The sequence below is a fragment of the Triturus cristatus genome, chromosome 9 (genome assembly GCF_964204655.1).
Source record: "Triturus cristatus chromosome 9, aTriCri1.1, whole genome shotgun sequence".
Lineage (NCBI taxonomy): Eukaryota > Metazoa > Chordata > Amphibia > Caudata > Salamandridae > Triturus > Triturus cristatus.
Window position 1 is genome coordinate 941,907,064 of NC_140592.1, and position 13,230 is coordinate 941,920,293.

Genomic DNA, 13,230 nt, shown 5'->3' on the forward strand with positions numbered 1-13,230 from the left:
ACTGCATAAAACTTCTTTCTCTATTATGGGATCATCATTTATCATCCAAAAAGGTGATTAGATGAGCAAGCTCAGCTGGTCATGAAGCGGCAAAGAAACTATGGGTTGGAACCACGACAAACAAAAGTAGAAATAATCTCTACTCTTAAGGAAACACCATTCCCTTTTGTTCAATGCTGCCGCAAATAATATAGAGAAATGTCTTAGCTACAAAAGACAGAAGGATCTGCAGTAGAGAGGCCTGTTGAACTTTAATGAATGGTGGAGTTTTTATTAGCCAGTCATCCAGGTATGGACAAAAAAGGTCTTTCGCAGATGAACTACTATCACAGACATGCACTGTGAAATGGATTGAATGTAGGACTTTGCACCGACAATGATCTTTTCATAGTACAAATCAAAGAACATCCATAGGTTTCTTGTAATCAGGAAGTTGGAAGCGTGAATCCGTGAAGAGGGGTCCAGATGAGAAGAGGTGTGTGGAAGAGTAGTGAAAGCAGATGCAATTGTTGAGGTATGCTAGGCCAGTGTCATGTAGTGTCTTGAAAGTGTTGGGGAGGAGCTTGAATTGTGCTCTTTTGAGTGTGAGGAGCCAGTGGAGCACCTTCATGTGTGGTGTGATGAGAGTGCGGCGTGGGATGTTGAGAGTGATTCTGGCTGACGAGTTCTGAATGCTATGCAGCCTCTGATGAGTTTTTTTAGGATCCTGGCATAGAAGGCGGTCCCGTAATCCAGGTTGCTTGAGACAAGGGCATGCATGATGGTTTTCGACTGCAAATTGGGTACCATTTGAAAATCTTTCTCAACATCTTCAGTGTATGAAAGCATGAAGCGTTGAAGGGGTGACTTGGGTGGTCACGTCAAGTTTGTTGTTGTTGACAATCCCAAGGTTCTTGGCATGGGTGGTGGGACTGTGTGTCGGTCCTAGCTCTGCTGGCCACCAGACGGAGTCCCTCAGTGAAGTCCTCTTTCCGAAGGTCAAGATTTCAGTCTTGTTGGTGTTCAGCTGCAGTCAGTTGGTCTTCTCACACATGGGCGATTTTAGTCATGAAGGCATTGAACTTGATGTGGATAATGGGCGTCTTGTTCGTAAAGGAGACAATAAGTTGCATGCTAAGATTCTGGATTCCCGAGCCAATTTATTTGAGGTAATGCATTGCCACATTTCCTCCCTCACTTTCAATGTTGGCAATCAGAAGCATGATTTTAGGAAAACAGTGAATTCAGCAGTATGTTTATGCATCTTCATTTCAATGATTTCTCATGAGAAGATACTGCCTCATACTCATTTGATAGTCTCATTTAAGTAACAGTTTCTCTCATGTATTTATGTTGATCGACTTGTATTAAGAGAAAAGTGTATGAGAATCATCTAAAAAAAGGATGCATGCATTTTAGCATTACAAGCTCCAACTGGCTGTGACAATATGACAAGTCCATCACAGCACCAGAGTGGTGAATGCAAGAAAGGTAAGGTGGAAGTTACTGCTTACGGTAAGCAGCGGATTTCTGAGATACTGCCTTAGGCTGTTGTCCAGCTCTTCCATGGGCTGGTTCTAGGGGTGGCTTGATTGTCATTGATGTGTAATGTTCTCTATGTCATGCACTCTTTCATTTTCATTCCTACTTCTTTTAGTGTTTCTCCCTCCATCATACAGTTCACTTCAAGCTTGGGGGTTGATTAAGCCTCGCTGATATAAGGAGCTTCAGTTGTTTTAGATTTATTGAGGCTGTCGTATCCTGACTGAAGTTCATTATGGGATTAGGAATGACATAATTTATATGACTTTAAATACAAGTAGTCCCTCTCACCTTTGCACAGCTCAGGATCATAACTGTCTTTTAAGGGATGCTATTATTAAGCGAATCAATACTATTTTGTCCTCCAGTGACATTCGCAGACCTACTTTGTCAATCTCCTTTTTTTAATGGCTTAATGTCAACAATCTGATACTGATACTCGGCATTTCGAAAATCTGCTCCATTGTAGAATTTGATGGAGAGAGAGGGAAAGACCCACATATGGACACAAAACAGTTTGAATTACTGTACAATCTACTGCAGTCATTATAGTTTCTAAGTGCAGTACCTCCATTAAGGTATTTCTCTTTAAGTTCTAGATTGTGCACCATGTTGTAGATTCACACTTCTCAATCATTTTGTCGAAACTCGAATCCACATTTGGGAGCCAAGTAGTGTAATCTGGGTCACCTTATCTCCACAGGCTCTAACCAATTGGTGCAAAGGTGCTCCTCCATATTGCTGGTCAAAACATAATAGTTAATTCACTAGGTTGTTAATGGACATGTTTGCCTAAATAGTGACCTTCAATTACTATCCTTATCAAATATTAGGCACATATACTTGTATTCCTACACTTTTCCAATTTGTAGATATAGTAGGAACCATAGTAATTAGTTTCCAAATGTAACTAGTTTTTCCAGCATGACGTTTTCCTGCATTAATAGTTATGTTACTGCTCTCAGCATATCCCACTAAATAGTGCGGTAATAAATACTCATAAAAATAATGACTGAAATTATTCTGTAATCAGACATGGTACATTTGATGATTTAATATTCGATTATGTCACTTCTAAAGCTAGGATAAAGCCTTGTGTTACACTAGAAGAGCAGTATGTATTGTCCCACTTCGCATCGCATGTAAATAGTTTGATGACTGCCCAGGTGTGAGCATGCAATTTGGTTTATAGGTGTACTGATATTGGGTCATTTTTACCGTAATTTGGGTTAAATAGCTTAGAAAGGTCTATGAAGACACAGTGTAAAAACCTGCCCCATGAACAAGAACTTGACTTGTTATTAGGGCTAAGACCATTGCATTATGCAAGGTGGAGTGGCCTTCTTTGAAGCCTGTTTAATAGGTAGACACAACACTATTGTTATTCAACCTATGGGCATCATTGCCTCATTTGTTTTGGTCTTTTAAAAAAAAAAAATCAGGTCAGAAAACCACACCCAACTAATTTTGCACGAGTCATAAAAAAAATGATTTTTTAAACTGAAAAATACAAATGCAATTCAATAAGTACAGCCTGCTGGCTAACTGGTACAATGCATTTACATTTATTCCATTTTATGAGGGACCAGAAACCTTTTCACTTACCATATGCTGGACGCCGCTAGTGGCAAAACCACACACTTTTTTAGTTGTGCACAAATTTGGAAAAAACTCGATTCTGACAGAAAATATCAAATTCTGGTTGCAATTAAAAAGCTGGATTATAAACAATAAAGAGAGGAGTGTTAAGTGTAATCAAATATTTTGCTTTTAGCAAAAGTGTAAAAGATAAAAACCTAACTATGTGCACTTAACACCTTATTGCTCAAGTCCACAACATCTAATGTATAGTTGTTTTTGGAATACGTTTGTAAAAATTAATAACATTTTTTAAACAATTGGGATTGAATCCCTTACAAGACCTGCACATGCTCAACAGATCATTCTGATGATGATAATTTGCATTAAATGTATGTCCAATTGGCATTCAGATAACATGATTACGCATCGAAATGGATGCACACGGATTTTGGTTTAAGATCATTGGTAATACTATTTAAATATAAAATGCATAGTTAAAGAAAGTGAGGGTAAGCAGCTTGCAGTGTGTTAGACCTGTCAGCCCTTTGGCAGTTCCCTCCTCATTTTATTATTTTTGTCCCTTTCCCCCTTCTCATTTTTTCTGTCTACCTAACTTTTTGGTGCTGATGTAGAGGTTCTGGGTGTCTTTTCCACTCCACATGAGGGAAAGGCGCAAGGTGCTCCTCTGAGGGGGATGGATGAGAAAGGTGATATTCATAAAATGGTGGCTCCAACTGTCACTTCAGCACCTGGACCATGACTGCTATGGGAGATTCCAGAACTTTCTGGGCCTCTCTGGCAAGTCAGGTCCAAGGTGATAAATAGAGGTGACAGGAGGGCGGCCATTTTAGGTTTTTCAGAGAGAACTGTGTGGCATCAGGAGTAAGGCGCCTGTGTGAGGAGGTGGTCGTGCCTAAAAGGGAACAGACAGGTTTTAGGGCCTGCACAAACTTCCAAACCAGGTGACGTCACCCCTAACCTTGTGACCGGGCCCTGAGCGCAGTCGGAGATCTGGTGGACAACGCTATCTTGGAATTTACCTGTTGGCACTTCCAGGAGCAAGGAAGCTTGTGGACCCCAATCCAGCCGCACCAAAGAATTACTGGCACCCTTGATTTGGCTCCCCCACTCCCCTCTAATTCCCTCCCAAAGACCCTACCAGAACTGGACACCGTCATCCTCCAGAGATCGTGAGGGACTTCTGGTGTCCTCCGGAGGTGGTTCCTGGCTTGTGGGAGCTTGTGGTGGGGCTTCCTGTGAGGAACGGGTGAGCCGCGACGCCGCTGCCCAGGTGAGGAGAATTGCCTGAGGGAGGAGCGAGACGCGACCGGCTTCGAGGCCGGCATCCTCATGTCACGTGAGAGGGGCCGTAGCGCCGCCCCTCTCTGCTGCCAGTAACCCCGGAAGGCCGCGCCCCATCTGAGACGCTGTTGCTTGAAGTACCCGAGCAGTCCGTAACGGAGTCTGAACCGACCCGGACTCTGCCGGCTGGCCAAGCCCCCCTAGAAAGTGAGGCCATAGCGGAAACGGAGCACCCCCTCGCTACCAGTAAGCGTTGGATGAGGCATTTCGGTGAGGTGCCTAGTGGGACGCCCTCCGACCCTTCGGCCAGATTCCCCCCTTTGGTGTCGGGAGTTCCGACACCCGGAAACAAGGTCCCTCAGTTCAGGAGTAACCTACTCGCAGGACGACCAGCACGAACACAGTAAGCGGGGCCCTAGTAGGAGAAAGGGGGGGTGATAGAGGAGTCCCCAGAGGGCCCGGGGGAGTACGTCGCAGGGGGCAGGAAGTGTCCTGGTATCCCTTGAGGTCCGTTACTGGGAAACACCAGTCCTTGGCGAATAGAAAAGGGAAAGTGACTGGATTTGACACGAGACTGACTAGGGGGGAATACAGTCCTGTCGCTCAGTGTGTGAAAAGATAATCTCCCAGTCAGTGACAGCTGGAGATCGGATTCCATGTTAATAAAAATGTGATTGGGTGTTTGTCAAGAAATAAGCAGAACTTGACAGACTGATTAGAATGGATCAGTGAGTTGCCAGCCAGTGAAGGTCCAACGTAGCGCCTAGAAGGTAGAGATTGGATAGAATCAGCAGAATAAGAGTCCTGAAGTACAGCTGTGAGGGGACTCCTCAGATCGAATATTCAGAGGGGACTAAATGTTCTTTTGAAATGTGATTTGAAGCACGCCCTGTAGAAGTGTAGCTAGGTCTCCCGATTCGGGGTGGGAGAAGCTCTGAGGGTATTTCTGTAATCACTTTGTAAGGTGTAACGTTGAAAGGTATTGTCATTTTGAATGAAAAATATAATGTTTTACCCTGTCATGGGAAACTAAGTACCACCGTTAAAGAAGAAAAGATTATCTAGTACAGAAACGTCCAGGTTTGGCCTTAGACTATAGAGAGAAGTCTAATGCAAATGAAATGAACTGGTTCCAATTGTAATGTCAAAGTGAAAACTGAATCTTGATCAGAAAAGAAATGTTATAAACTTTACAGTAACTCTTTTACAAAAATCGGTGTAGTGTTCTTTTTGAGTGATGTGGCGCAGGATTGCGAGCTGAGTGGGATGCAGGCCTGAAAAGCCAAGAGGAGTGTTGAGCCAAGTGACCTGAGCCAAGCTACCCCCTTAGACGTAGGTCTAACAAATTGGTGCTCAGCGGTGGGATCGTTATTCAGTGCTTGCATCCGCTTGGTAGCAGTTTTGCGCGCATCACCACCTACACTGCATTGTTTTGACTGGAGTTTTCTCCAGATTGTTTCTTAATTGGAGGTTTTTAAAATTGTCCTGTGGATTCTCTTTCTTGAGTAAAGTTCTTGTTAACTGTGTTGGGGTCCCATCTGGCAGGATGGAATTCGAATTGGGTAGGCTGGAGGAGTATACAGTGGCCCAGTTGAAGGAGTTCTGCCAGGAACGGGGGGTATTCTTTAAGCAGGGGGCGAAGAAGACAGAGCTCCAGGCAAGCTTAAGAGCCTGGGTTATGGCCCACCCTAGCGGGAAACGGGAAGAAGAACCAGGACTAGATCTCCTAGAAGAACCGGAAGTGCTTCTTCCCCCTGGGAGCGGTAATGTGGACGTTGGGTCCAGGGCCCCATCAAGAGTGGGAAATAGCGCCTCAGGGGGGAGCCTGTCCTCTGCTGACCTAGTTGATCTGAGGGAAGAGAGACAGCTTAGAATGGATCTGGCCCGGTTGGAAAAGGAGAGGGAGGAGAGGAGGTTCCTCCATGAGCTTCACTTAAAAGAGTTAGAGCTCAAAGCCCTTCAACTTGGAACTCCCAGTAGTCCTAATGGTGGCAGCATACCGAGAGAAGTCCCGAGAGAGTCCAGGCCCTACCTGACCAAAGATGTGGTTGCTAGCTATGGTATAGGGGATGATATTGTAAAATGGCTGGCTGCCTATGAGGTCTCTCTAAGAGCCCATGGGGTCCCCGAAGCCCAGTGGGGGGGTGGCCTGTATAGGTATATGCCTCCGGTGGGGAGGGATGCCTTGTTAGCGCTAGAACAGCCAGACCAGACCCGGTACCCCGTTATGAAGGTAGCCCTAGTGAGGAAATTTGGGCTGACCCCTGAAAAATTCAGGCAGAGGTTCCGGGGCAGTCAGAAGTTGTCCACTCAGAATTGGGTGGACTTCTTGGATTATGCCAGGAAGGCCTTAGAGGGCTGGGTGCAGGGCAGTGATGTCAAGGACTATGAGGGACTGTACAATTTAATTTTAAAGGAGCACCTCCTAGAGAAAAGTTTTCCAGAGCTGCGTCAGCACCTGGTAGACAGCAAGCTAACTAATCCCAGGAAGCTTGCGGAGGAGGCGGATATCTGGGCGAGTACCCGGGTATCCTCAAAAGGGACTGGAGGGAATTTCCAAAGGGCTGGACAGGGCGCCCCCTAGAAGACAGAGGGGGGAGACAAAAAGAGGGAGTTCTCTAAAGGTCCCCAAAAGAGTTCACCAGGGAAGGGAGTAGGATTCCCTCCTAAGGTTGGTCCCCACAAACCCCCTTATCCTGACCGTGGTCAGCAGCCTAGGGTTGTCCGATGTTACGAGTGTGGTGAGGTTGGGCACTATAAGGGGGATGCCAAGTGTCCCAAGAGACCACACCCTCCCATTGGAGGAAAGACCCCTGGGGTGGCGAGTGTAGTGCTCGGGGAGGAGTTGCCCCTAGATAAGGGAGGTGAGTGGGCAGGGCTAACCCTAGTGTCCTTAGGGGATTGTGAGATGGTTCCTAAGACCCAGATGCCCTCGAATACTACTAAGTACAGGCAATGGGTCACCATCAATGCCCAGAGGGTGGAGGCTCTGAGGGACACAGGAGCCAGCATGACTATGGTGAGGAGTCAGCTGGTGTCCCCAGAGCAGGTGGTTCCCAATGTAGTCCACCCGGTTGTGATGGCTGACAACAGAGAGGGTCACTATCCGGTGGCCCAGGTTCCCTTTGAGTGGGGAGGGGTTGCGGGTCCTCTACGAGTTGCGATCAGCCCTGCCATGCCGGTCGACTGCCTGTTGGGAAACGACCTTGAACACTCGGCGTGGAAGGAGGTTGAGTTCAGGGCCCACATGGAGATGTTGGGGACCCCTGAGTGGACGTGTGCCCACACTCGGTCTGTGACCACCCGAAGAGGGGATTCACAGAGGTTGGAGCCTGGGACAAAGGCCCAACCAGCTGCCGGAAAGGGTAGACGGGGACGGGGAAAGCCTGCCCCGGCATCTAACCCTCCAAAGGTGGATGGAGCAACTAAGGTGGTCCCGGAGTCTACGGAGGGGGATGCAACGTCCCTGGAGGGCTTGCCTACCCCTGCAGACTGGCAGGTGGAGGGAGGACCTACTAGGGAAGAGTTTTGTCGGGCTCAGAAGGAGTGCCCTACCCTTGAGGGTTTACGGCGGCAGGCCAAAGCCCAGGCAGCGGGTGACGATTCGGGGAACTTCCACATATACTGGGAAGATGGACTCCTGTATAGCGAACCCAAGGCTCCGGTGCATGGTTCATCCCGGGCCTTGGTAGTTCCCCAGCGTTACCGAGCCTTCCTATTAGGACTGGCTCATGAAATACCCTTGGCAGGACACTTGGGACAAGACAAGACCTTTGCTCGACTTGTCCCTCATTTTTACTGGCCTCAGATGAGGATTACGTCCGATACTTTTTGTAGGACGTGTGTAACCTGCCAAGCTAGTGGGAAAACAGGGGTGAAGCTGAAAGCTCCCCTGGAACCACTGCCTGTCGTTGGTACCCCCTTTGAAAGGGTGGGCATCGACATTGTCGGGCCATTGGATCCACCAACGTCGGCCGGTCACAGGTTTATCCTGGTTCTGGTGGATCATGCCACACGGTACCCAGAGGCTATCCCTCTGAGGACCATTACTGCACCTGCGGTGGCACGGGCCCTTATGGGAATTTTTACCCGGATGGGATTCCCCAAGGAAGTGGTGTCGGACAGAGGTACCAACTTCATGTCGGCCTACATGCGGGCCATGTGGAAAGAGTGTGGAGTTACCTACCGGTTCTCCACTCCTTATCACCCCCAGACTAATGGTCTGGTGGAAAGGTTTAACAAAACCTTAAAGGGCATGATTCGGAGTCTGCCTGAGAGCCTGCGGAGGAAATGGGACGTCCTCCTACCTTGTTTGCTGTTTTCGTACAGGGAGGTACCACAGAAGGGAGTGGGCTTCAGCCCCTTCGAGTTGTTGTACGGGCACCCTGTGCGTGGACCCCTCAGCCTGGTGAAGGATGGATGGGAAAAGACTCCCAGGAAACTTCCCCCGGATGTGGTGAGCTACATGCTGGCCTTTCGTAGCCAAATGGCTAGGTTGTGGAAGCAAGCTTCTGAAAACCTAGAAGCCAGCCAAACGGTCATGAAGGAATGGTATGACCGAAACGCTCACCCGGTGGAGCTGGAGCCTGGCCAGAAGGTGTGGGTGATGGAACCTGGAGAGCTTAGCGCCCTCCAGGATCGCTGGTCAGGTCCCTTTGAGGTTGTTGAGAAAAAGGGCAAGGTTACCTACGTGGTAGATCTTAAGACCCCCAGGCAGCCCCATCGGGTGCTCCATGTCAATCGCCTCAAGCCTCACCAAGAGAGACCCGAGGTCACGTTAATGATGGTGACTGATGGGTCAGAGGAAGAGGAAAGTGAACCTCTTCCTGATCTGTTTGCGTCCCAAGAGAAGGATGGGTCGGTGGAGGGAGTGATCCTTTCACCGTCACTAACTCCTGAACAACGGAAGGACTGTCGCCAGGTACTGGAGCAGTTTGCTTCCTTGTTCTCCCTTATCCCGGGAAGGACTCATCTGTGTACCCATGACGTGGACACAGGGGACAGCCCACCTGTGAAGTCCAAGTCCTACCGACTGTCGGATAAGGTGAAGGCTAGCATCCATGAGGAAGTTACCAAGATGCTAGAGCTAGGAGTGATTGAGCCTTCGAGTAGTCCCTGGTCCAGTCCGGTGGTACTGGTACCTAAAGCTGCCCCACCGGGCACTACCCCAGAACTCCGGTTCTGTGTGGATTATAGGGGACTGAATTCTGTGACAAAGACAGACGCTCATCCAATCCCGAGGGCGGATGAGCTCATTGACCGGTTGGGAGCTGCCCAATATCTCAGTACCTTTGACCTCACTTCCGGGTACTGGCAGATTTCCCTGACGGATGGAGCCAAGGAAAGGTCAGCCTTCTCCACACCCGAGGGTCACTACCAGTTCTGTGTGATGCCCTTTGGGCTCAAGAACGCCCCTGCTACGTTCCAGCGATTGGTGAACCAGGTCCTCTCTGGTATGGAAGCCTTTTCAGTTGCGTACCTGGATGACATCGCTGTCTTCAGCCGCAGCTGGGAGGACCATCTGCGTCACCTTCAGGCTGTTCTTCAGGCTTTGCAGCAGGCAGGTCTGACGATCAAGGCCAGCAAGTGCCAGATCGGGCAGGGGTCGGTAGTGTACCTCGGTCACTTGGTGGGTCGGGGTAAGGTGCAACCCCTCCAGGCCAAGATCGAAACCATCATGGCCTGGGAGCCCCCCAAGACTCAGACGGAGGTCCGGGCCTTCTTGGGCCTCACTGGTTACTACCGACGCTTTGTCAAGGGATACGGAACCATCGTGGCCCCCTTGACTGAGCTCACTTCCAAAAAGCACCCTCGACGGGTGATCTGGACCGAGGGATGTCAACAAGCTTTTGACACCTTGAAAAAGGCCATGTGTGCGGCACCTGTTCTCAGGGCCCCTGACTTTGCCAAGGAGTTCATTGTCCAGATGGACGCGTCGGAGCACGGTATTGGAGCAGTGCTGTCGCAACTTAATGATGAGGGTCTAGACCAACCGGTGGTTTTCCTATCTAGGAGACTACTCCCCCGGGAACAGAGGTGGAGTGCAATTGAGAGGGAAGCTTTTGCGGTGGTGTGGGCTCTGAAGAAGCTGCGGCCATACCTGTTTGGCTCGCACTTCCTGGTTCAGACCGACCACCGGCCCCTCAGGTGGCTGATGCAAATGAGGGGCGAGAATCCCAAGCTGTTGAGGTGGTCCATTTCCCTACAGGGGATGGACTTTAGGGTGGAACATCGCCCAGGAGTGGACCACGCCAATGCTGACGGTCTCTCCAGGTATTTCCGCCTTAGTGAAGAGGACTCCCAAGGGGTTGGGTAGCTCTCCCCACTTTCAGCTGGGGGGGACGCGTGTTAGACCTGTCAGCCCTTTGGCAGTTCCCTCCTCATTTTATTATTTTTGTCCCTTTCCCCCTTCTCATTTTTTCTGTCTACCTAACTTTTTGGTGCTGATGTAGAGGTTCTGGGTGTCTTTTCCACTCCACATGAGGGAAAGGCGCAAGGTGCTCCTCTGAGGGGATGGATGAGAAAGGTGATATTCATAAAATGGTGGCTCCAACTGTCACTTTAGCACCTGGACCATGACTGCTATGGGAGATTCCAGAACTTTCTGGGCCTCTCTGGCAAGTCAGGTCCAAGGTGATAAATAGAGGTGACAGGAGAGCGGCCATTTTAGGTTTTTCAGAGAGAACTGTGTGGCATCAGGAGTAAGGCGCCTGTGTGAGGAGGTGGTCGTGCCTAAAAGGGAACAGACAGGTTTTAGGGCCTGCACAAACTTCCAAACCAGGTGACGTCACCCCTAACCTTGTGACCGGGCCCTGAGCGCAGTCGGAGATCTGGTGGACAACGCTATCTTGGAATTTACCTGTGGCCACTTCCAGGAGCAAGGAAGCTTGTGGACCCCAATCCAGCCGCACCAAAGAATTACTGGCACCCTTGATTTGGCTCCCCCACTCCCCTCTAATTCCCTCCCAAAGACCCTACCAGAACTGGACACCGTCATCCTCCAGAGATCGTGAGGGACTTCTGGTGTCCTCCGGAGGTGGTTCCTGGCTTGTGGGAGCTTGTGGTGGGGCTTCCTGTGAGGAACGGGTGAGCCGCGACGCCGCTGCCCAGGTGAGGAGAATTGCCTGAGGGAGGAGCGAGACGCGACCGGCTTCGAGGCCGGCATCCTCATGTCACGTGAGAGGGGCCGTAGCGCCGCCCCTCTCTGCTGCCAGTAACCCCGGAAGGCCGCGCCCCATCTGAGACGCTGTTGCTTGAAGTACCCGAGCAGTCCGTAACGGAGTCTGAACCGACCCGGACTCTGCCGGCTGGCCAAGCCCCCCTAGAAAGTGAGGCCATAGCGGAAACGGAGCACCCCCTCGCTACCAGTAAGCGTTGGATGAGGCATTTCGGTGAGGTGCCTAGTGGGACGCCCTCCGACCCTTCGGCCAGATTCCCCCCTTTGGTGTCGGGAGTTCCGACACCCGGAAACAAGGTCCCTCAGTTCAGGAGTAACCTACTCGCAGGACGACCAGCACGAACACAGTAAGCGGGGCCCTAGTAGGAGAAAGGGGGGGTGATAGAGGAGTCCCCAGAGGGCCCGGGGGAGTACGTCGCAGGGGGCAGGAAGTGTCCTGGTATCCCTTGAGGTCCGTTACTGGGAAACACCAGTCCTTGGCGAATAGAAAAGGGAAAGTGACTGGATTTGACACGAGACTGACTAGGGGGGAATACAGTCCTGTCGCTCAGTGTGGGAAAAGATAATCTCCCAGTCAGTGACAGCTGGAGATCGGATTCCATGTTAATAAAAATGTGATTGGGTGTTTGTCAAGAAATAAGCAGAACTTGACAGACTGATTAGAATGGATCACTGAGTTGCCAGCCAGTGAAGGTCCAACGTAGCGCCTAGAAGGTGGAGATTGGATAGAATCAGCAGAATAAGAGTCCTGAAGTACAGCTGTGAGGGGACTCCTCAGATCGAATATTCAGAGGGGACTAAATGTTCTTTTGAAATGTGATTTGAAGCACGCCCTGTAGAAGTGTAGCTAGGTCTCCCGATTCGGGGTGGGAGAAGCTCTGAGGGTATTTCTGTAATCACTTTGTAAGGTGTAACGTTGAAAGGTATTGTCATTTTGAATGAAAAATGTAATGTTTTACCCTGTCATGGGAAACTAAGTACCACCGTTAAAGAAGAAAAGATTATCTAGTACAGAAACGTCCAGGTTTGGCCTTAGACTATAGAGAGAAGTCTAATGCAAATGAAATGAACTGGTTCCAATTGTAATGTCAAAGTGAAAACTGAATCTTGATCAGAAAAGAAATGTTATAAACTTTACAGTAACTCTTTTACAAAAATCGGTGTAGTGTTCTTTTTGAGTGATGTGGCGCAGGATTGCGAGCTGAGTGGGATGCAGGCCTGAAAAGCCAAGAGGAGTGTTGAGCCAAGTGACCTGAGCCAAGCTACCCCCTTAGATGTAGGTCTAACAAATTGGTGCTCAGCGGTGGGATCGTTATTCAGTGCTTGCATCCGCTTGGTAGCAGTTTTGCGCGCATCACCACCTACACTGCATTGTTTTGACTGGAGTTTTCTCCAGATTGTTTCTTAATTGGAGGTTTTTAAAATTGTCCTGTGGATTCTCTTTCTTGAGTAAAGTTCTTGTTAACTGTGTTGGGGTCCCATCTGGCAGGATGGAATTCGAATTGGGTAGGCTGGAGGAGTATACAGTGGCCCAGTTGAAGGAGTTCTGCCAGGAACGGGGGGTATTCTTTAAGCAGGGGGCGAAGAAGACAGAGCTCCAGGCAAGCTTAAGAGCCTGGGTTATGGCCCACCCTAGCGGGAAACGGGAA

General features: G+C 49.4%; 1 protein-coding gene across 1 annotated transcript in view; it reads right to left on the reverse strand.

Annotated features, from left to right (window-relative positions):
- The window catches only part of NRDE2 (NRDE-2, necessary for RNA interference, domain containing), a 205,004-nt gene that overhangs the window by 41,034 nt on the left and 150,740 nt on the right, over positions 1-13,230 (reverse strand). The gene's annotated exons all lie outside the window — the stretch shown is intronic.